Source organism: Acipenser ruthenus, chromosome 55, assembly GCF_902713425.1.
Source record: "Acipenser ruthenus chromosome 55, fAciRut3.2 maternal haplotype, whole genome shotgun sequence".
NCBI classification, from domain to species: Eukaryota; Metazoa; Chordata; class Actinopteri; order Acipenseriformes; family Acipenseridae; genus Acipenser; species Acipenser ruthenus.
Window position 1 is genome coordinate 5,004,447 of NC_081243.1, and position 21,398 is coordinate 5,025,844.

General features: G+C 40.9%; 5 non-coding genes across 5 annotated transcripts; 2 read left to right on the top strand and 3 right to left on the bottom strand.

The window, feature by feature from the left end:
• The first annotated feature begins 2,897 nt into the window (after nt 1–2,897).
• trnae-uuc (transfer RNA glutamic acid (anticodon UUC)) lies at nt 2,898–2,969 on the top strand. Its single transcript has one exon. It is a non-coding gene; the product is annotated as a tRNA-Glu (tRNA).
• Nucleotides 2,970–6,234: 3,265 nt separating this feature from the next.
• Nucleotides 6,235–6,437, top strand: LOC117971718 (small nucleolar RNA U3). Its single transcript, XR_009320277.1, has one exon. It is a non-coding gene; the product is annotated as a small nucleolar RNA U3 (small nucleolar RNA).
• A 690-nt stretch (nt 6,438–7,127) lies between these two features.
• Nucleotides 7,128–7,238, bottom strand: trnal-caa (transfer RNA leucine (anticodon CAA)). Its single transcript has 2 exons — nt 7,201–7,238; nt 7,128–7,173 (listed from the first exon to the last, which is right to left on the bottom strand). It is a non-coding gene; the product is annotated as a tRNA-Leu (tRNA).
• A 2,803-nt stretch (nt 7,239–10,041) lies between these two features.
• On the bottom strand, nt 10,042–10,113 carry trnae-uuc (transfer RNA glutamic acid (anticodon UUC)). Its single transcript has one exon. It is a non-coding gene; the product is annotated as a tRNA-Glu (tRNA).
• A 10,811-nt stretch (nt 10,114–20,924) lies between these two features.
• Nucleotides 20,925–20,998, bottom strand: trnan-guu (transfer RNA asparagine (anticodon GUU)). Its single transcript has one exon. It is a non-coding gene; the product is annotated as a tRNA-Asn (tRNA).
• Nucleotides 20,999–21,398: the final 400 nt, after the last annotated feature.

Below are 21,398 nucleotides of genomic sequence, written 5' to 3' on the forward strand. Positions count from 1 at the left end.
CATTGACATTAAAAGAGATAAAATTAATTCTGTCCATGATGGCTAAAAAGTTTAAAAAGACTAAGAAAAAGCAAACAGTAAAAGATGTAAAATTCCTATAAAACCTATCCATTTTTCCAATAAATAAATAAATAAATAAATAAATAAATATTTATACTTTGGTTTTCTGATGTAACGTTTTCCTAACTGTTTGCATGAATTTCTTCAGTCTATACCTTTTTGGTTGATCTAATTCTTGTGTTGTAGCTTTCTTAAGGGCTATATGTGCAGAATTCAAAAACAATTTCAGATCTGGAAACGACTGTTTTATATCTACGCCTCTCCTACCTTTTGTTAAATCCAAAAACTCTCTTATTTTGCTTACTGAATACAGTTTTTTCCTGGTGGTTTGGCTGTCAGTAATGTCGGAGAACAGCGAAGAGTCCGAAACCTCGCCGCCGTCTACACCTCCCATCTCCCCCTCCTCATACTCCTCATCACTGTCATTGACCGCCGCCGCTGATATTTTCAGCTGCTCCTCTCCCTTTAGCTCAGCTACTACCTGTTGCGAGTCAGACAGAGATGGATTCACAGCAGCGCCAAGTAGAGACTCAGCGCTGCGCTCCTCTCCCTCTGAACAGGGAGATACAGCAGCTCCAGGTAGAGACCCAGAGCCATCGTCACTCCTCCCCGGGTTCAAGTCAGGAGCCCCCGCGGCAGGAGATTCCACTCCCGCAGCGCCGTGGCTCCCAGACTCGAACCTCAGTCTCTTATCAGACCTGAGCCCAATCCCCTCACCATCCGCTCCTTCAGAGCTGACGGGCTGAGAGAGCCCCTGGTCCAATGAGACCGCTCCAGAGCTCCGCTCCGACACACTTTCATTTTCTTTAAGGTCTGTAGCTAATGTTTTTTATACTTTTTTTCTTTTTTCTTTCCATTTTATAAAAGCAATAAGTCACAGCCAAGGCGTTATTAGGTACGAGGTGCAGCCCAGTCTTTAATCTATTTTAATGCAACCATAAACTGTACTGCTTGTACCTGCTGTGCTCGACCCTGCCACAGCGTCATCTTCTTCAGTGGTCTCCCTAGGCTGAGTCGATGATTAACACTGGCATCCTGACCTCCCTCGCTCTCCCTACTACCAGCCGGCCTGCGGAACATGTCCATTGCCGTTTGTCTCTATTCTTTTCTGCCCCACCTTTTCTTTTTCTCTCCATTTTTTACACTGACACTCATCCACTAGTGATGTGCAGTTCACGAACGAATCGTTCTTTCCGGTTCAAATAAACCAACGTAAACAATCTTAATGCGATCTACATTGATTGGTTTTGTGTCATTGAATCAGTGAATCAAATGAAAGAAATGAATCGATTCACTAAACTGAACTGAATCAAATGACTCGACTCCAAAAAAGAATCAAACTGTCCATCGCTATCATCCACTATCAATACAAGAGGTTCAAACGAAAGACGAAATCTGGCTGACCAATCACGTTCTAAGAAAATCCGGGCAAGTCCAATCAGGGAGTGGCCACTCCTCGCCCCCCCTTAGATATTGCGATATTGGATCTACCCAAGAGATGACTGGTGTGGTGATGAGTGCGCGCGCGTGAGCGCGAGACTGCCAAGTTAATAACAGCGTAATTCACAGTATGTAATGGGAAGAAAAAAAAATAAAAAATTATGAATCAAATGTAGACCAGCGGCACACGCAGGTCCAAACAGACCGGCCTGCCGGGGATTCTCCCGCACTACCCGATGGCCAGTCCGCACCTGCTCATCCTGGATGTGTTGCCTCAGTCTCAGGACGCTCTCTCTCTCTCTCTCTCTCACACACACACACACACACACACACACACACACACACACTCACACACACACACACACACACACACACACACACACACACTAAAATTTTTAAAAAATGAGATACTACATATTAGGTTCAGCGCAGGATTAAATACAGTAAAATAGGGAACAGATAAGTGCAAGTTAAAGTACATTAAAGGCAGAGTGCTATATTGTCCAGAAGGGGAGCGTTGGGTTTTACAGGTCCTGTCTGAAGAGGTGTGTCTTGAGGAGGCGCCGGAAGGTGGTCAGGGACTGGGCAGTCCTGACATCCGGGTAGATTCAGAGTGCTAGCCATTACACCATGAAACCACCCATACAGGACCCCCATTGCAGAGACTCTCGTCAATGTTTCATCAAAACACCAAACAGAACTAACTGAACTACACTCTGTGACCACAAGAGGGAGAGAGAGAGAGTAATAAAATGATGCTCTTTAATCCAGAGCAGTGGTTCTTAACCTGGGGTCCTCAGAGACAGTCCAGGGGGTCCACAGGAAAAAAAAAAAACTGAAAACTTTTCACTCAACGTTAGGAATGTGGAAAATCGAAATGTTTGCTTCTTGAATGTATTTGATTTCACAAAGTTTATGATGGATCTGTTAACCTGCAGGTCGGATTTTAATATTTTACAAGTAATAATTATTTGTACTGTGTAACAAGGCTAGATAATCACAGCTGTGGCTAAGATTGTAGATGTTGTAAATTGTAGATGTTTCTTCGAGGCAACAGAGGAATGTCTGATTCTGTTCACATTGTATACAGTATTGCCACAAAATTACTTATTGGTCATTGTCATATAGCAATTGCTATTGTAAAATGTGTGCATCGTTTATAGCTACAACGATATTGAAATAAATAATCTTACATTTTTTGGGTTGGCTTCAATCCGTTTCTTTTTTTACACTTGTCATTACATCATTCGTGGAGTAACAGTTGGTTTGTGCGGATCTACTTTTTGAAGAAATTGAAAACATACCTCGTCGAAATGTTTGCTATTTAATTTTTTTTTTTTTTGAATTTGCAAATGGCAGACTACATTGCCAATAAAAAATAACTTTGCAAATCAGCTTCCCATATGGTCTAGCGGTTAGGATTCCTGGTTTTCACCCAGGTGGCCCGGGTTCGACTCCCAGTATGGGAATGTCTTTGTTATTGTCATTTTGTTACAGAAATGTGGTCATGTGTAATGTGTTTTCACTATGATAATAAAGCTACAGTTACTTGAAAATATATATATATATATATATATATATATATATATATATATATATATATATATATATATATATATTCACATCACCTCACATGTAAAATCCTGCACAGGTTGGGTGCCTCTCAACTCACATTAAGGTTGATACTTTATAAATGCATAACCAATCGTTCCAGATGGATGAGACCATTCATTTTTAAATACATGTAATTCGATTTTTGTATTGGTATTATTTGTATTGAGGCAGGGAGGCTGCAGTTGTTTCTCAGCGACAATGAATCTGGAATAACATTCTTAGGGTTCGTGTCATACGACTTTGTCTCATCAAAGCTGTTTCTGGTGACGTTCAGTGGATTATATTTGGAATCTTTTGTTCTGTCGTTCAGTATTTTCTCAAATAAGTCGCCAAATCAATTAATATGACGTAGTTTTCTAGCTTGATATTTATTAATTTATTTATACATTTATAATATAAACATGTATTCATTTCTACATTTATTTATTTAAAAATATTTATTTCTAAATGTATTTATTCCTCCATGCATTTTTTAATTTTATTTCTACCAAATAAATGATTCCTTTATTTATATTAAATTTATATTTAATTAAATACAGCTTCTCAGGATGGCCAAGTGGTCTAAGATGCCAGATGCAAGGATTTTGTCTTTCAAAAAATTGAGTGTTTTGGATTCCGAATGGAGGTGTGGGTTCAAATCCCACTGCTGACAGACAATGCACATTCTCTTTTGTAATCAACCCCATACAATTACTACCGAAGTCTAAGAGCACGAAGGATACATCACTGAAACCACTCCAATATAGAGCGGACCAAACAAATCAATATGAATAGTAGTAGTTTACCATTAACTTCCAGGGATTCGGCCAATTCACAGCGCCTCAGTATTACTCTTGAAAAGTTACAATCCTTACCAAACAGTAGATCCCCGACCCGTGCTCTCAGCTCTCAGCTCTCAGCTCTCAGCTCACAAATCACAAATCACAAATCACAAATCACAAATCACAAATCTCTCAAACCCGGTCGCCCTCTGGCTGATTAACCCCACCTATTTTTATACTGCAATTACTATGGAGACCAATAGTCTCCCTGGGGTTTAAAGGGACAGTGCAACAGTAAAAATGATAAAAATCACACAATAAAACTCAATCTTATTACATTAAAAAAAAAAATTAAATAATACATCCATTACACATCCGTTGCATCTACATGCAGCATCTCAAATAATTACAGTGTCATTTATCAGACCCTTCGGCGTTGTCTTTTGAGGAATTAAACCTGCCAGACCGAACGCAGGCTAACATTCAATCAATCAATCAATTAATCATATATATTTTCTATAGCGCCCCATATGCTCTTCACAAAATCTTCTTAAAAACAAGAACATATCTAATTGTAAGGCTGGTCGAACAAAATAAGTCTTCAGTGTAATTTTAAACAAAGAGCGCTTTCCGATTTAAGATGCTTTAGGAAAAGAATATTGGAATTGGCAGCCGAAACTGCAGGATAAAACTGCATGTGATCAAAGTGGGCAGAAAAGTTGCATACCTTGCATACCGTATTTGGGAGAAAAGAAAACGGATCATCTCTGATTTGCAACGTTTCCATGGTTCGGCGCGGCCACTGCCGTGTGGCTGGTTAAAACGATGAGTTCAGTTTTTTTTTCTGCTGCTTGGTAATTCGATCATAAGGCAGCTGTAGCAGAGTGGCGCAGCGGAAGCGTGCTGGGCCCATAACCCAGAGGTCGATGGATCGAAACCATCCTCTGCTAGCTTGTTTTTCTTCTGTTAGCGAACTAGTTTTTCTAAAATATTAACTGAAGGCAATTAATTAATATTACATTTCGCAATCAAGGATGATATAATGCGCAAGGATACTTGTCTTTCATAAGAGCTGAAATAAATTATAGCGCTTTGAGATTACATATGTTACTAGGGGATTGTTTAGAAATGTACGTAATTATATTACAACTGTTCTAAAAAAGAATGTTATCTCGAAAATGGAATATTATCAAGCCCAAATAGCTCAGCTGGGAGAGCGTTAGCCTGAAGATCTAAAGATCCCTGGTTCGATCCCGGGTTTCGGCAAACAGCAAGAATATTTTTGTTTTGTATTATTTTGAACTAAAGAACAGAACACATTTTTCCTTCAGTGTAATTGAAGGAAATAATAACGTATTACAGTGCCATTTTCTATGTGATTAAGAAATGCAAAACGCATCGTCCCTGGGTAGGCTTGATCCACAAACCTTTCGGTTAACAGCCGAACGCGCTAACCGGTTGCGCCAAAGAGACCAAACTGCTCTTTTAAAACTGAGACCACATCTAAGAAGAAAGCAACACTGGACAGGAAAGTAATCAATTACATGTATGCAAACCAATGCAAGCAAACTTCAAGCCATTTATATTTATTCACAAATAACATAAACTCTTCCATTGCTAAAAAATATTTTAAAAATCTCCCTTTGTGCTTCTCGGAAGGCATACGATGGAGGGCGCACTGCAGTTTTTCAGGCTGGGGAATATTACAAATTAGGAGACTGTTCTTTAAAATACACATGTAGGGCGGGTGTCTCTGTTACAAAGAATTGTCACACTGTATGTATCTCCATAATGCGTTGGGACTAAATACACAGATACATTAAAACTATTTGGAGTATGGGGGCATCGATGCCGCTACTTCTCGCATGCTAAGCGAGCGCTCTACCATTTGAGCTAATTCCCCTTGAATTGTGCCAGTGATTCTCATAGGCTACATCGCAGCTTGATATGAGCAATTCAGATTGTCTTTTTGGCAATGTAGTCTGCCAATTGCAAATTAAAAATAAATAAATAAATAAATAAATAAATTAACTAAATAGCAAATATTTCGACTAGAGGTATGTTTTCAATTTCTTCAAAAAGTAGAGCTCAGTTAGTTGATTCAGTCGCTTTAAAATCCACCTCTGTGTCCCGATGCAGCAGCGCTGTGTGCTGTGGCTCGAGCTTGTTTGACGAGGCAGGCAATGCAAAAATGCCAAAACTTGCTTTTGTATCACACGACAAACTTAAGGTATGTTTTAACGGCTTGGCTGTCTCAAGTTAGGTTGTATTGTTAATGTAACACCTCGTTGTTGCACAGTCATTGTATCATATGAAGTAGAGCTTGCCAGTCGGGGGCGACGGTCTGCCAATAAAAGTTAAGACTATATTTGCAAGGATCATTTCTAGAGTGAAACATGTTTTGAAGGGATTGGTCTCGGTCTCCACCAGGAGGAGTGGGAGTGTTTTCTTCTCAGCACCGAGCTGACAATGAGTTGTTTTCGGGTACCTGCTCGCTGCTAATGATGACACTCCAATCTTCAGTCGGGGGTTGTTGAAGGAAGGGGACACATTTTGAGTGCGTATCTCATACTGATAGAAACGCAGAAAAAAGAAACCATCAAGCCTACAATTGTTCAGTTGTTTAAATCAATAAGCACATTTCAAATTGATCAATGCTAATGTTAAAACAATTTAAGAACACTTTAAATAGGCATTGACTAATATAACAATATAGTAATGTGATTTGCACTACGCAGGACTAGATGAGCTTAAAGACATTACATCTGAAAATAACTTGTGCTTACCCCCACTTACAAGGAAAGTGTCAAACTTTGTATTCCTCCTCATAACGTGTTAGAAAATGTAAACAGCAGTTGGAGACTGCCAAAGTCGATCATCCTAGCATATTAAACGAGGGCATTTCTCCTGTAAGCTACGTCTAGTAATAGATCGTTTATACTGTTCTCAATGACCCGCATCCCAGCCTGAGACCACGATCCAGTGGCCGACGGAGATGTTTTTCAAAGTAATATGTTATTTGGAATAGTAAAACAATCAAGTTAACATGTTTGGACACAAAATATTGTTTCAGAGACGTTAACAAGTAGTCTGTTTACAACAAAAATGCAATTTGTGTTAGGAACACTATTTTAGTCGGATTTAAAATGGTATTGAGTGCTGACAAGAGTTTGGTATCAGCTGTTGATTTTCTTAAAACAATCTTTTATAGTAAAATAAAGAAATGTATTCTTTTTTAAAGTAAAAATGAACTGTCAGAAGTGGGATTTGAACCCACGCCTCCATTCAGAGACCAGAACACACAATTCTTTGGAAAGACAAAGTCCTTGAGTCTGGCGCCTTAGACCGCTCGGCCATTCTGACAAACAGCGTTTGTTATTGTAGGAAATCGCATTATTTATTTCAGCACACACTAGGGTTCTCGTATCAAGGCCCGATTGGGTTTATTACGCACATACCAACTGTTGCTCCATGAATGATGTTATGACAAGTGTAAAAAAAAGAAACTGATTGAAGTCAACCCAAAAAAGTAAGATTATTTATTTCAATGTCGTTATAGCTATAAACGATGCATGCATTTTACAATAGCAATTGCTATATGACAATGACCAATAAGTAATTTTGTTGCAATACTGTATACAATGTGAACAGAATCAGACATTGCTCCGTTGCCTCGAAGAAACATCTTCAATTTGTATTTAAAAAGGACGGCCAGCGTGGGGCTCGAACCCACGACCCTGAGATTAAAAAGTCTCAAGCGCTACCGACTGACCTAGCCATAAGGGAATACATAGACTTTCCTGCCCCGTCTTGCTTTCATCTTAGATGTGATCTCAGGTTCTGCTGAGTGCTGCTCCCTCGATCACGTTCTGCAGCATCTCGCCTTGTTAATCACTCCCGTGTGCTTTGACTGGGTAACAGGATAGTCTCTGTGGCGCAATCGGTTAGCGCGTTCGGCTGTTAACTGAAAGGTTGGTGGTTCAAGCCCACCCAGGGACCATGGTTTTTGCATTTCTTAATCACTTTAGAAAATGGCACTCTGATACGTTGTTATTTCATCCAATTCCAGTGAAGAAAAAAATGTGCTGTCTTTAGTTCAAAATAATACAAAACACATATCGTCTTGTTGTTTGCTGAAACCCGGGATCGAAACAGGGACCTTTAGATTTTCAGTTTAACGCTCTCCCAACTGCGCTATTCTGGCTTGAGAAGACTAGGGTTTCGAGATAGCATTCGTTTTGGCAATCGCCTTTTTGTCTCCAGTAAACCTGTGTATTATGAGAAACGTTCAGCAGCACGGCAACACCATAATATAATCCTGACAAGCTGCGTTTGTTACAGTAGAAAACTGCAATATTTATTTTAGCACAGACTAGCCCTTTCACGCATAGAGGTCACTACAGTGGACAGCTATTTTTAAGTGATTATCTCCTATAGAAACACTGTCGACATCACTGATGCATGGTATCCTCTTCAGTGGACATCTACTGAAATTAAAACGCCTGCCATCTAGTGGCATTTGATAGGTACTACAACAAACATAACGGTGACAGTACAATGGCAGAGAAAAGTTTAGCGGCACTGAGCACCTCAAGGATTTCTGTAAAATCCTTTTACACAAAAAGAGCAGAGCAGGTACAAAATATATTCAAATAAAGTAATGTATAGGGAATAACATGGTATATGTTTTGTTCTAATAGTCACTATTTTTTTTCAGTTTATGTTAAACCATATGTCCACTTAAGTGGACGTCATGCACTATTAAGATTCATAATGCACATTAGGCCTATGTTGTTCTATAGGCCTATGCTAAATATTTTTTGTCCTATAAGAGCTCTATAGTGCAGTGCGGTCCATAAATAGGATCATTTGGATCATTTTATCTTCTCTCAACTGTTTTTTTAATTGAAAATGAATTTTCTGAATAATTATTATTCGCAGCAGCTGTGTGGTACTGGTCGCAGTTTAATTAGTAGTATTGTTATTTTCTTAGCCAGACATTAAGAGCATCGAGCTCCAGGGTAGTAGAGGAGATTCCATCACAATCAAGAGATAGTGATGATGGTGAATGGCAGCCAGACACGCAGGGAGAGGAAGCAGGGAGCCCACGTAGCAGCAGTGAAATCTATAAAAACATAAACTTTTTTATGTTTTTATAGGCCCTGAAGACTAATAAAAACTATTTGAAAAAAATCTTGTTTAAGGTTACCATAATTCATGCATGAGAGGGCTAGGGTTGTCTATTGTATCAAGACCCGATTGGGTTTATTACGCACATACCAACTGTTACTCCATGAAAGATGTAATGACAACTGTAAAAAAAGAAACAGATTGAAGCCAACCTAAAAAAGTAAGATTATTTATTTCAATATCGTTATAGCTATAAACGATGCACGCATTTTACAATAGCAATTGCTATATGACAATGACCAATAAGTAATTTTGTTGCAATACTGTATACAATGTGAACAGAATCAGACATTGCTCCGTTGCCTCGAAGAAACATCTTCAATTTGTATTTAAAAAGGACGCCCAACGTGGGGCTTGAACCCACGACCCTGAGATTAAGAGTCTCATGCTCCACAGACTGAGCTAGCTGGGCTGACTGGGGAAGGTCACTTTCACTTTAACCAAATGAGCTATTAATTTGTCGTTAGAAAATACTGAACGACAACAAAAGATTCCAAATATAATCCACTGCACGTCACCAGAAACAGCTTTGATGAGACAAAGTCGTATGACACGAACCCTAAGAATGTTATTCCAGATTCATTGTCGCTTAGAAACAACTGCAGCCTCCCTGCTTCAATACAAATAATACCAATACAAAAATCGAATTACATGTATTTAAAAATGAATGGCCTCATCCATCAGGAACGATTGGTTCTGCATTTATACAGTATCAACCTTAATCTGAGTTGAGAGGCACCCAACCTGTGCAGGGGATGTGAATAGAGTCAAATACATTTGCATCATTCTGTAAAAAAATGTTGTATATATATATATATATATATATATATATATATATATATATATATGTTCATATTTCAAGTAACTGTAGCATTATTTTTTATTTTTTTAAATACTTTTTTATTTTATAACTGTAGCTAATGAAAACACATTACACATGACCACAGTTCTGTAACAAAATGACAATACAAAGACGTTCCCATACCGGGAGTCGAACCCAGGCCGCCTGGGTGAAAACCAGGAATCCTAACCGCTAGATCATATGAGAAAGTAAGTACCACAATCATGGACATGCAACAGTAGCTAGTATACAGTACAATGATTGATATGATATTTCATTACCAACTACAAATGAAAGCAAACCAAGCCATTTATATTTATTCTAAATTAATACAAACTCTTCAATTACTAAAAAACTATAATAAAATCTCTGTTTGTGCTTCTCGGAAGGCATACGATGGAGGGCGCACTGCAGTTTTTCAGCCTGGGGAATATTACAAATTAGCAGACTGTGCTTTAAAATACACAATGTAGGGCGGGCGTCTCTGTTACAAAGAACTGTCACACTTTGTATTTATCTCCATAATGCGTTGGGACTAAATATGCAGATACATTAAAGCAATTTGGAAAATGCAGACATCAATCCCTCTACTTTTCACATGCTAAGCGAGCGCTCGACCATTTGAGCTAATTCCCCTTGAATTGTGTCAGCGATTCTCATAGGCTACATCGCAGCTTGATACGAGCAATTGGACTCAAACAGCTGCAGGAAGGTTCTCTGTCTCGTGTTGGAACTGTTAGATCCTGAAACCCTTCGGTGTCAGCAAATCCCTCATCTTCCTCCAATTCAATAGACAGATCAGAGCCAGCCTCCAACCTCTCAATCATGGCACTGTCGTCATGGAGAACTGATTGTACAAATACTCCACACCAATTAGTTCCCCTGCAAAAAATAAATAAAATTGTGTATTTGTAATTAAGAAATGCAGCTACCTTATAATTATCTGTGAAAGATTATAAAAATCAAACACTGCTACCAACTCCTGTGTGGAATTTCAGAGAAAATTGCACTAATAATTTAGAAGCTTTATTCCTATATTTTTTAATGGTAATACTGACAATCCTTTATCAAGTTCACTGTACCTGTGTATTTGCATGGTCCAGTATAAGAAGGTATGATTTTTCTGGAGTTCTTGGTCGCTCAGTTCAGCACCAGTCATCAGAGCTGAAAAACAACAGCAATATGTACCTGGTATGGTAACTGGACCACATATCATTTATATCAACTGACTGTTTTCCTCCAAATATAATAATGCCAGTATTTTATATGTGTATACTAAAACATTCATTATATAACACCCAAGTTCAAATCACACCATCAGTTATAAAAATGCATTGTAATAGATAATGAAATTAGCACTGAAAGGGAGACCTATAAAGTAGTTATAATGTGAAGATCATTATTTTTATAAGCATTGATTCAAATTCGAACTTACATGGTTGAACCTTCTGGGGCGATACCAGCTTATGGATTACTTTGTATCAGTCAGGTTGAGCCTGCCATCAGCCTTTCATCTAAACAAGGGTTCCATCTGAATCTGAAAAAAGAGCATTTGTGACAGAATAGCAAGGTTGCAGTTAAACAAAAGACTTCAATTAAACAAATAGCCTAAACACAAAATAGTCACAATGGCCAAATAAAAGGTTTCTACACAAAACAACAAGAAATCAAAAAGGGGCTACCTGGGTGAAAACAAATAAACACTACTATACAATGGCAAAATGGACTTACTGTTGAAAAAAGAGAGATTATTTTTTTAAAAAGCATGGAGTACCCATGTTCACGTTTTTTAAGTATTGCTTTCAAAACAAGATCATTTTTCAATGAAAACTAAATTAAACTTAAAAACCTAAAGTTAAATACTTTACTATAACGTTCATGGATACATAATTAAAAACAAATGATAGAAAAACACAATGTATCCTATACTATCAATGTACAATACACTATTCTGGTTCTATAATGCAGTACCACCATGATAATACGATTGTGCTTTTTATTTCTAAGAAGTATCCTGGTATCTACAGTATAATGCAACACTACACCACAGTACTATATGGTACTATTTATTTTACCATGGTACAATAACTGCTGCCTATTTCAATTGTCTTATTACTGTGTTATTACATTATGGACAGCAGTGGTGCTCTGGCTCCCTCTTGTGGTCAGTGTGAATGATGGCAGTGTGTGCAGCTTGGCAGGGCACTGATGCCTGTTTCCAGGCTATACAAACACAGAGAGGGATTCAATCAAACACTAAGTTCACAGTTTAATAGAAGAGTGGATTAGTTCTATTTGTATATGTGTTCTAAGCGCTGCACTTCTGTTTCAATAAGTGTCACAGACAGTTCTATGAGATCTGAGCTGTGAACACAGGTGGGACTTGATAGGGTTGGGTGACTCACAGTACAGTTAGATTATCCTTCCTGTAGTTTCATGTTTAGCCTCTCAGTGCTTTCCTGCTCTCTAGGAGGGGCATTAGAAATCTGCCTGTTCAGAATGAACTGGCCCATAAGTGTTGAGTCATCACTGTGAGCCGCTCCTTCTTCCAGACACAGACCACACTGTAGTGTTTAGATGACTGGGTGTGAGGAGTCTTGTGTTAACAATGGGAGAACTGGGCTGACTGGGGAGGTAACTGCTGTCTATTTCAATTGTCTTATTACTGTGTTATTACATTATAGACAGTGGTGCTCTGGCTCCCTCTTGTGGTTAGTGTTAATATCTGCAGTGTGTCTCTCTGAGGTCAAATGAATGGAAGCTATAGTGCTGCTGACAGTAGTAATCTCCTGCATCTTCAGCCTGGACTCCACTGATGGTCAGCATGAAGTTTGTTCTTGACCTGCTGTCAGTGAATGGAGCTGGAGCTCCAGAGACTCGGCTATTCAGTGAAGAGAAGAGGAGTTTAGGAGCTCCTCCGGGTTTCTGCAGATACCAGGCTAGACTGCTGGTAAAACCAGAGCTACTGGATCTGCAGTTCAGAGTGACACTCCCTCCTATAGAGACAGACTCCACTGTGGGACTCTGAGTCAGGACAATCTGACCGCTGGATTCTGAAAATAAAAACACAGAACATCAACCAACCGAGTCAACAGCCTCGTCCATTAACTGCATTCCACTGTGTGCTGGGGAAATGCTGATATTAATAATAATTAATAATAATGAGGATTTCTTACCATGAGCAATGAGTGCCAGTGTGCAGAGGAGGAGCCCCAGTGAAGCCATGTTCTCTGTGTGTCTCAGTGATTGTGAAAGGCCTGAATTGTCAGCTTTAGAAACCCTGAGCAATGGAGCAGTGCAGTTATTCTAGCTGTTGTGTAGAGCAGTGAGGCAGGCACAGGTATGTAAAGAACCTTCCTTTATACAAATCCTGTCCCAGGCAGTTAGATGAGATCTGAGCCGTGAGCACCAGTGGGGCTTCATAGGGTTGGGCCACTTTTACTGCTTTCTTCTATTTTTACCCCAGTCAAAGCTCTCAGTATATCACTGCTGAGGGAGGTTTTTGCACAGGTGTGTAGCACTGTGTGAACAATTATCTACTGCTGGAGTAGTGTACACTATGACAGTAGTAATCTCCTGCATCTTCAGCCTGGACTCCACTGATGGTCAGTGAAGTCAGTCCCAGATCCACTGCCACTGAAACGAGTTGGGATCCCAGACTGAAGGGTACTTGCAGCATAGATCAGGAGTTTGGGAGCTTCTCCAGGTTTCTGTTGGTACCAGGATAGGTAGCTATTACCATACACTGCGCTGCTGACTTTACAGCTCAGAGCGACTGTGTCTCCTGGGAGAACAGATTTCACTGCTGGAGTCTGAGTCACAGTATATTGTCCACTGGATTCTGAAAATAATAAAATAGAAAATGATAGCAAATGATTGAAATAAATGATGAAAACAGATTACATTTCAAGACTTTTGCATTTGATTTCATTCAGTTTTTCTGGTATTTAGAATTGTCCCACAAATAGATTTTGTTTTAAATGTTTTTTCTAAATGATTCTTACCCTGAGTGCAGATGACAAGTGCCCACATGAAGATGTTGATAAAAGTCATTGTTGTTGTGAATTCTGTTGCCATGAAGGGCAGCTCTCAATCATGAAGTGTTAAACTCACAGGGCTATAAACACTCCCAGAGCACTGAAGCATGTGCTGCCAATGCAAAGTGTCTTTTCTATGCAAATTGTCTTCCTTGGCACAGCAGCCACTTCTAGCCAAGCAGTGCTCTTAAGATTAAACTCATTTTCAGCTGATGCAGTTTCTTTGCCACTCGGAAAAAAAGAGCTGATAGTTTTGTTTGTGTTGAGTTTGTACAAACACAGCTGTTTCTCTCTCTTCTCCCTTCTCTCAAACAATTAATCTTAGCCACAGCTGTGATTATGTAGTTTTGTTACACAGTATAAATAATCATTAATTGTAAAATATTAAAATCAGAGCTGCAGGTTAACAGATCCATCATAAACTTTGTGAAATCAAATCCATTAAAGAAGCAAACATTTTGATTTTGCACATTGCTAATGTTCAGTGAAAAGTTTCCAGTTTTTTTTTCCTGTGGACCCCCTGGACTGTCTCTGAGGACCCCAGGTTAAGAACCACTGCTCTGGATTAAAGAGCATCATTTTATTACTCTCTCTCTCTCTCTCTCCCTCTTGTGGTCACAGAGTGTAGTGCAGTCTGTGCTGATGATCTGTGGAACTGCAGTAAAATCCCTTCCCATTCTGTTGTGTTTAGATGACTGGTTGTGAGGAGCCTTGTGTAAACAATGGGAGAATTGGGGAGGTAACTGCTGCCTATTTCAATTGTCTTTTTACTGTGTTATTACCTTATTTATCCCCATGTTCTCTCTGCCTTTCAATGCTCTTCAAGCCTGATATCTGTTATTAATTGTTGTCTAAATTGCTATTTCAGTTTTTTCACTCCATCTTATTCATATAATTCTGTATGACACACGCATTCACAATGTTTAGAAATCACATCCTAGTCTCAGGCTACTGCTTCATCTGATTGCCACTCTAACACTCCAGTGTCCTGTGCAGTGTCCAATCCCACATGTCATTTAGAAACAGTGAGACACTGATCCAGTGTGGGGAGTGGCAGTGCTCTGATAAAGGCTTGTGTGCCACTGGGCTCTGTTCAACAGGGCTGGTGTGGATTCTACAGGAGAGATGGGGGCAGAGAGAAGCAGACAGCAGGAATACACACAGGCTCCTTCTTACTGCACTGGGGAGGGGCTGGAGAGAGGGGGTTGGGGGCAGTCTGGGGTGTTAGTGGTGCTCTGGCTCCCTCGTGTGGTCAGTATTAATATCTGCACTGTGTCTCTCGGAGGTCACATTAATGTGCGCACTTTATTCAGTTGAACACAGAGCAGCTCCTGTGTTAGCTGTCACTGAATCTCTTTATTCCATGATTTGCTTTACTGAGCTGGAGGCTCAGAGAGTGTTTCCTCTTTCCTATCAGCTGTGTGTTTTGTGTTTAAACCTCAGACCACTCTGGATATTTACTGTCACATCCCCTCCCCAAATTTCACTTTCTTATTAAAATGTAGTCTTATTCCTGTGTTATTACATTATGGGCAGCAGTGGTGCTCTGGCTCCCTCGTGTGGTCAGTGCTAATAATTGCAGTGTGTCTCGCTGCATTTTATTCGCTGAACACAGACCAGCTCCTGTTTCCAAATTACACTTTGTCATTAAAATGCTGCTTTATCATCAAGATATTTGGGCTACCTTTCCTGTGAAAATAGATTGATTATGAGGGGCATAATCCATATTGTATTATTAAGAAATTCAGAAAACAGGGAAATTACTCAATATAGTGTGTTATATGCTGTGATTGCACAAAGCCCCAGTTAGCTCACATCTAGAATACTGTGTGCAGTTTTGGTCACCACACTACAGAACAGATATTATTGCACTGGAGAAGGTGCAGAGAAGGGCAACAAGGCTTATCCCAGGACTAAGTGGCATGAGCTACGAGGACAGGCTAAAAGAATGAAATCTCTTCAGCCTTGAAAAAAGAAGAGAACGAGGGGACTTGATTGAAGTCTATAAAATCCTACCTGGTCTGGACAAAGTGAACCCAAGACACTGCTTCAAATTGAACACAACTGCATTGGGCATTAGTGCTGGGAGTTACTTCAACTCTCTATAAAACAAGATCAAGACAATCCTATCTGAACAATATTATTATTATTATTATTATTATTATTATTATTATTATTATTATTATTATTATTTATTTATTTATTTCTTAACAGACACCCTTATCCAGGGCGACTTACAGTCGTAAACAAAAATACATTAAGAATCACAGTGCAGGTAATAATACAAATAAGAGCAAGATAAAAAAATACAATGACTTTGGTTCTAGCAAGTACAACTATATGACAAAATACGATTCAATAACAGAGCAGATAACAGTGTCAGTGATAGTTACATCAGGATATAATTAAATACAAAATAAAACAGATTAAATAAGACTTGATAGTTTAGAGTACTCTAAAGTACAGGGTTAATTGCAGTAAAATAGGGGGTAGATAAGAGCAAGTAAAGCGCATTAAGTTAGAGTGATAAAGTGTCCAAAGGGAAAAAAGGAGTTCTACAGGTGCTGTCTGAAGAGGTGAGTCTTGAGGAGGCGCCGGAATGTGGTCAGGGACTGGGCAGTCCTGACATCTGTAGGAAGGTCATTCCACCACTGCAGAGCGAGGGTGGAAAAGGAGCGGGCTCTGAAGGCAGGGGAGCGTAGAGGAGGTAGAGCCAGTCTTCTAGTGCAGGAGGAGCGGAGAGGTCAAGTGGGGGTGTAGGGAGAGATGAGGGTCTGGAGGTAGCTGGGTGCAGTCTGGTCAAGGCATCTGTAGGCTAGTACAAGAGTCTTGAACTGGATGCGAGCGGTGATCGGAAGGCAGTGGAGTGAGCGGAGTAGTGGAGTTGCGTGGGAGAAGCGAGGCAGAGAGAACACCAGGCGAGCAGCGGAGTTCTGGGTGAGCTGGAGCGGACGGGTGGCGGACGCAGGGAGGCCAGCCAGGAGGGAGTTGCAGTAGTCTAGGCGGGAGAGTACCAGGGCCTGGACCAGGAGCTGGGTAGCATAGTTGGTGAGGAAGGGTCGGATTCTTCGGATTTTGCTCCATGCCAGAGTGCAGATGTGCTGGGAATAAGAGAGGCAGGGGTCCATGGTGACTCCAAGGTTCTTAGCTGAGGAAGAGGGAGAGAGTTTGGTAGATTCCAGAGGAACAGAGATAGAGAGATCAGAGGAGGGGGAGGAGGAGGGAAAGAAAAGGAGGTCAGATTTAGAGAGGTTGAATTTGAGGTGATGAGAGTGCATCCAGGAGGAAATAGCAGACAGACAGGTAGAGATACGGGAGGAGATGGTGGAGTCAGAGGTGGGGAAGGAGAGGAAAATCTGAGCATCATCAGCATAGAAATGGTATGAGAAACCATAGGATGCGATGAGGGGGCCCAGGGAGCGGGTGTAGAGAGAGAACAGGAGAGGACCCAAGACTGACCCTTGGGGGACTCCAGTTAAGAGAGGGTGAGGTGTGGAGGTTGCTCCACGCCAGGTTACCTAGTAAGTGCGGTTGGAGAGGTAGGAGGAGAACCAGGCCAGAGCAGTGCCAGAGATCCCCAGGTCAGCAAGAGATGATAGTAGAATAGAGTGATCAACAGTGTCAAAGGCAGCAGAGAGGTCGAGGAGAATTAGGACAGAGGAGAGAGAGGCAGCTCGGGCACACTTAAGTGAGTTGGTGACAGACAGGAGGGCGGTTTCAGTGGAGTGAGCAGAGCGGAAGCCAGATTGGAGAGGGTCAAGCAGAGAGTGGTTGGACAGGAAAGCAGAGAGCTGGCGGTGTACAGTCCGCTCGAGGGTTTTGGAGAGGAAGGGTAGGAGGGAGACAGGACGGTTGCTCTGGAGGGAGGTGGGGTTGAGGGTAGGTTTTTTGAGGAGGGGAGTGATAGAGGCTTTTTTGAAGGCAGAGGGAAAGATATCAGAAAGTAGAGAGGTGTTGAGGAGGGAGGAGATGAAGGGGAGTAGAGCAGGAGCAGCAGCTTGAAAGAGGTGAGTGGGTAGGGGGTCCAGGGCACACGTGGTGGGTTTGTGACCCTGGAGCAGGGAGGAGAGGTCAGAGTCTGAGAGGGGCAAGAAGGTGGAGAAAGAGGGCGAGTAAGTAGGGGATGTAGTGGGTGTAGGGGTTGGAGCAGGAGGGGGTGCGGGGGAGGGAGAGGTGTTAAAGAGTTTGCGGATATCTGAGATTTTAGAAGAGAAGAAGGAGGCAAAGTCATCAGGGGAGATAGAGGAGGGAGGAGGAGGGGGGAGGGTTTAGGAGGGAGGAGAAGGTAGAGAATAGTTTACGTGGGTTGTTAGTGGAGGCTTGGATTACAGATTGGAAATAAGCACATTTAGCAGAGGAGAGAGTAGAGGAGAAGGAGGAGAGGAGAGTGGGGTAAAGGTCTAGGGCAGCAGGGAGTTTGGTTCTCTTCCATTTCTTTTCAGCAGATCGCAGTGTGATTCTTGACGAGCGGAGCGCAGAGGAGAGCCAGGGATGGGGAGGGGAGGGGTGAGCAGGTCGGGAGGTGAGGGGACAGAGGGAGTCGAGGGAGGAGGTGAGTGAGGTTATTGATCACTCTGTGGATTAACCGCTATTGGAATACAGATGCTTGTGTTAAAGATGTTAATAGACTTTCAATGTACACGTTTTGGAGCTAAGCGTTTGTTGAGGCAGTTCAAACGCTGCACTTTCAGGCAGCCAGTTCCAGTGTTTGCCTTTTGGACTTACTCTGGAAGGAATACAAAAAATAAAAAAATAAACATTTGTTGAGAACCGCATTTGGGAGAAAACTTAACAGTTTCGAAACGCATTAGTAAAGGCATCGGATTCTATTATGGTGTTTCCGAGCTGTTGAACGTATCTGCGTATTTAGTCCCAACGCATTATGGAGATACATACAGTGTGACAATTCTTTGTAACAGAGACGCCCGCCCTACATGTGTATTTAAAGCACAGTCTGCTAATTTGTAATATTCTCCAGACTGAAAAACTGCAGTGCGCCCTCCATCGTATGCCTTCCGAGAAGCACAAAGGGAGATTATCTATTTATTTATTTATTAGCAATTAAAGAGTTTTTTGTTAATTGAGAATAAAAATAAATGGCTTGAAGTTTGCTTTCATTTGTAACGTGTTTATAATGAAATATCGGTTCTTGTTTTTACCAATCATTGTACTGTATACTAGCTACTGTTGCATGTCCATGATTTTGTTGCTTAGCTTCCCATGTGGTCTAGCAGTTAGGCTTCCTGGTTTTCACCAAGGCGGCCCGGGTTCGACTCTCGGTATGGGAACGTTCTTGTTCTTGTCATTGTGTTACAAAACTGTGGTAATGCGTCTTCAATATTATAATAAAGCTACCGTTACTCGATATATATATATATATATATATATATATACAGAATGATGTAAATGTAACTGACTCTATTCACATTCCCATCGCGACATCATCTTAAACGCCTTAACTCTCAAATACCAATTTCCACTGCATGCAAACTTCAAGCCATCCTATTGATTTGATCAGGAGCAGTCTAAGAGTGTATTGTCTATTGCGTTGTGGGAGGACGCTTTGATTGAAATGTTGATAATCGTAGGACATTATTATTTGTGCCTGGAAGCTCAAATTGAATGAAATGGACTTTGAAAGTTGTATTAAGTGCCTTGATGAAGGGGGCAAATGAAGAAGTGCAAATCCAGGAACAAGAAGGTTGCAGGAATGGCCTGATGCTGGGAAGCTGGAAATTAACGTGACAGAGCAGAAGGAAGCAAGTTTTCTTCCAGGACAACCTTGTACTTGGCTTGATTCATGCCAAAGCTGCCCGATTCCAGGCTTGCTGAAGCACCCCCAGATCATCACCGACCCTCCACCACATTTCACAGTGGGTGCAAGACACTGTGGCTTGTAGGCCTCTCCAGGTCTCCGTCTAACCATTAGACGACCAGGTGTTGGGTAAAGCTGAAAATTGGACTCATCTGGGGGTGCTTCAGCAAGGCTGGAATCGGGCAGATTTGTCTTTGTGAAGGACGCATGAATCAAGCCAAGTACAAGGTTGTCCTGGTAGAAAACTTGCTTCCTTCTGCTCTGACAATGTTCCCCAACTCTAAGGATTGGTTTTTCCAGCAGGACAGTGCTCCATGCCACACAGCCAGGTCAATCAAGGTGTGGATGGAGGACCACCAGATCAAGACCCTGTCATGGGCAGCCCAATCTCCAGACCTGAACCCCATTGAAAACCTCTGGAATGTGATCAAGAGGTAGATGGATGGTCACAAGCTATCAAACAAAGCCGAGCTGCTTGAATTTTTGCGCCAGGAGTGGCATAAAGCCACCCAACATCAATGTGAAAGACTGGTGGAGAGCATGCCAAGACGCATGAAAGCTGTGCTTGAAAATCAGGGTTATTCCACCAAGTATTGATTTCTGAACTCTTCCTAAGTTAAAACATTAGTATTGTGTTTTTTTAAAAATGAATATGAACTTATTTTCTTTGCATTATTCGAGGTCTGACAACACTGCATCTTTTTTGTTATTTTGACCAGTTGTCATTTTCTACAAATAAATGCTCTAAATGACAATATTTTTATTTGGAATTTGGGAGAAATGTTGTCAGTAGTTTATAGAATAATACAAAAATGTTCATTTTACCCAAACACATACCTATAAATAGTAAAACCAGAGGAACTGATAATTATGCAGTGGTCTCTTAATTTTTTCCAGAGCTGTATATGCATCAGCACTGTGCTGTGGCTCGAGCTTGTTTGACGAGGCAGGCAATGCAAAAATGCCAAAACTTGCTTTTGCATTGTAGAACCTATTTAATTTAAATGAACGCTATGCCTTTAAGAACACAAGTGCCAATTGAGAACATACCGGCAGCTTGTTAAGTGTTAATTGTCTCCCCTTTGTACCAAACATATTTAAACCAAAGGAAATAGTAATGTATTACAGTGCCATTTTCTAATGTGATTAAGAAATGCAAAAAGCACCGTCCCTGGGTGGGCTTGAACCACCAACCTTTCGGTTAACAGCCGAAAGCGCTAACCGATTGCGCCACAGAGACCAAACTGTTAAACCGCCAGCATATACGGGAGATACTGCACAACATGATCGAGGGAGCAGAAACGTAAACTAATGTTAACAGAAAAGAAATATAAAAAGAGAATTTCGACAAAAGCTGCCGGGAAGCACTGCCGCTGCTGATTGCTTGTTTCTACGCGCTTTGAAAAGGGAGTCTCGTCTTCCAGAATATCACTTACAATGTGGGCCATCAAAAATAAAAAATAAAGTTTCTAAAGAAGATGATTTCAGCAAGCTAAAACACCCCACGAACACTTGTCATGTGACACTTTCTACATTGGCTTGCTAGCTTGCAATTGGCTGCTGGTCCGCGGCGGTGCGGCACTGAGCGCTGGTTTATCATGTTACAGGTGTTATACACTGAGCGCTGGTTTAACATGTTA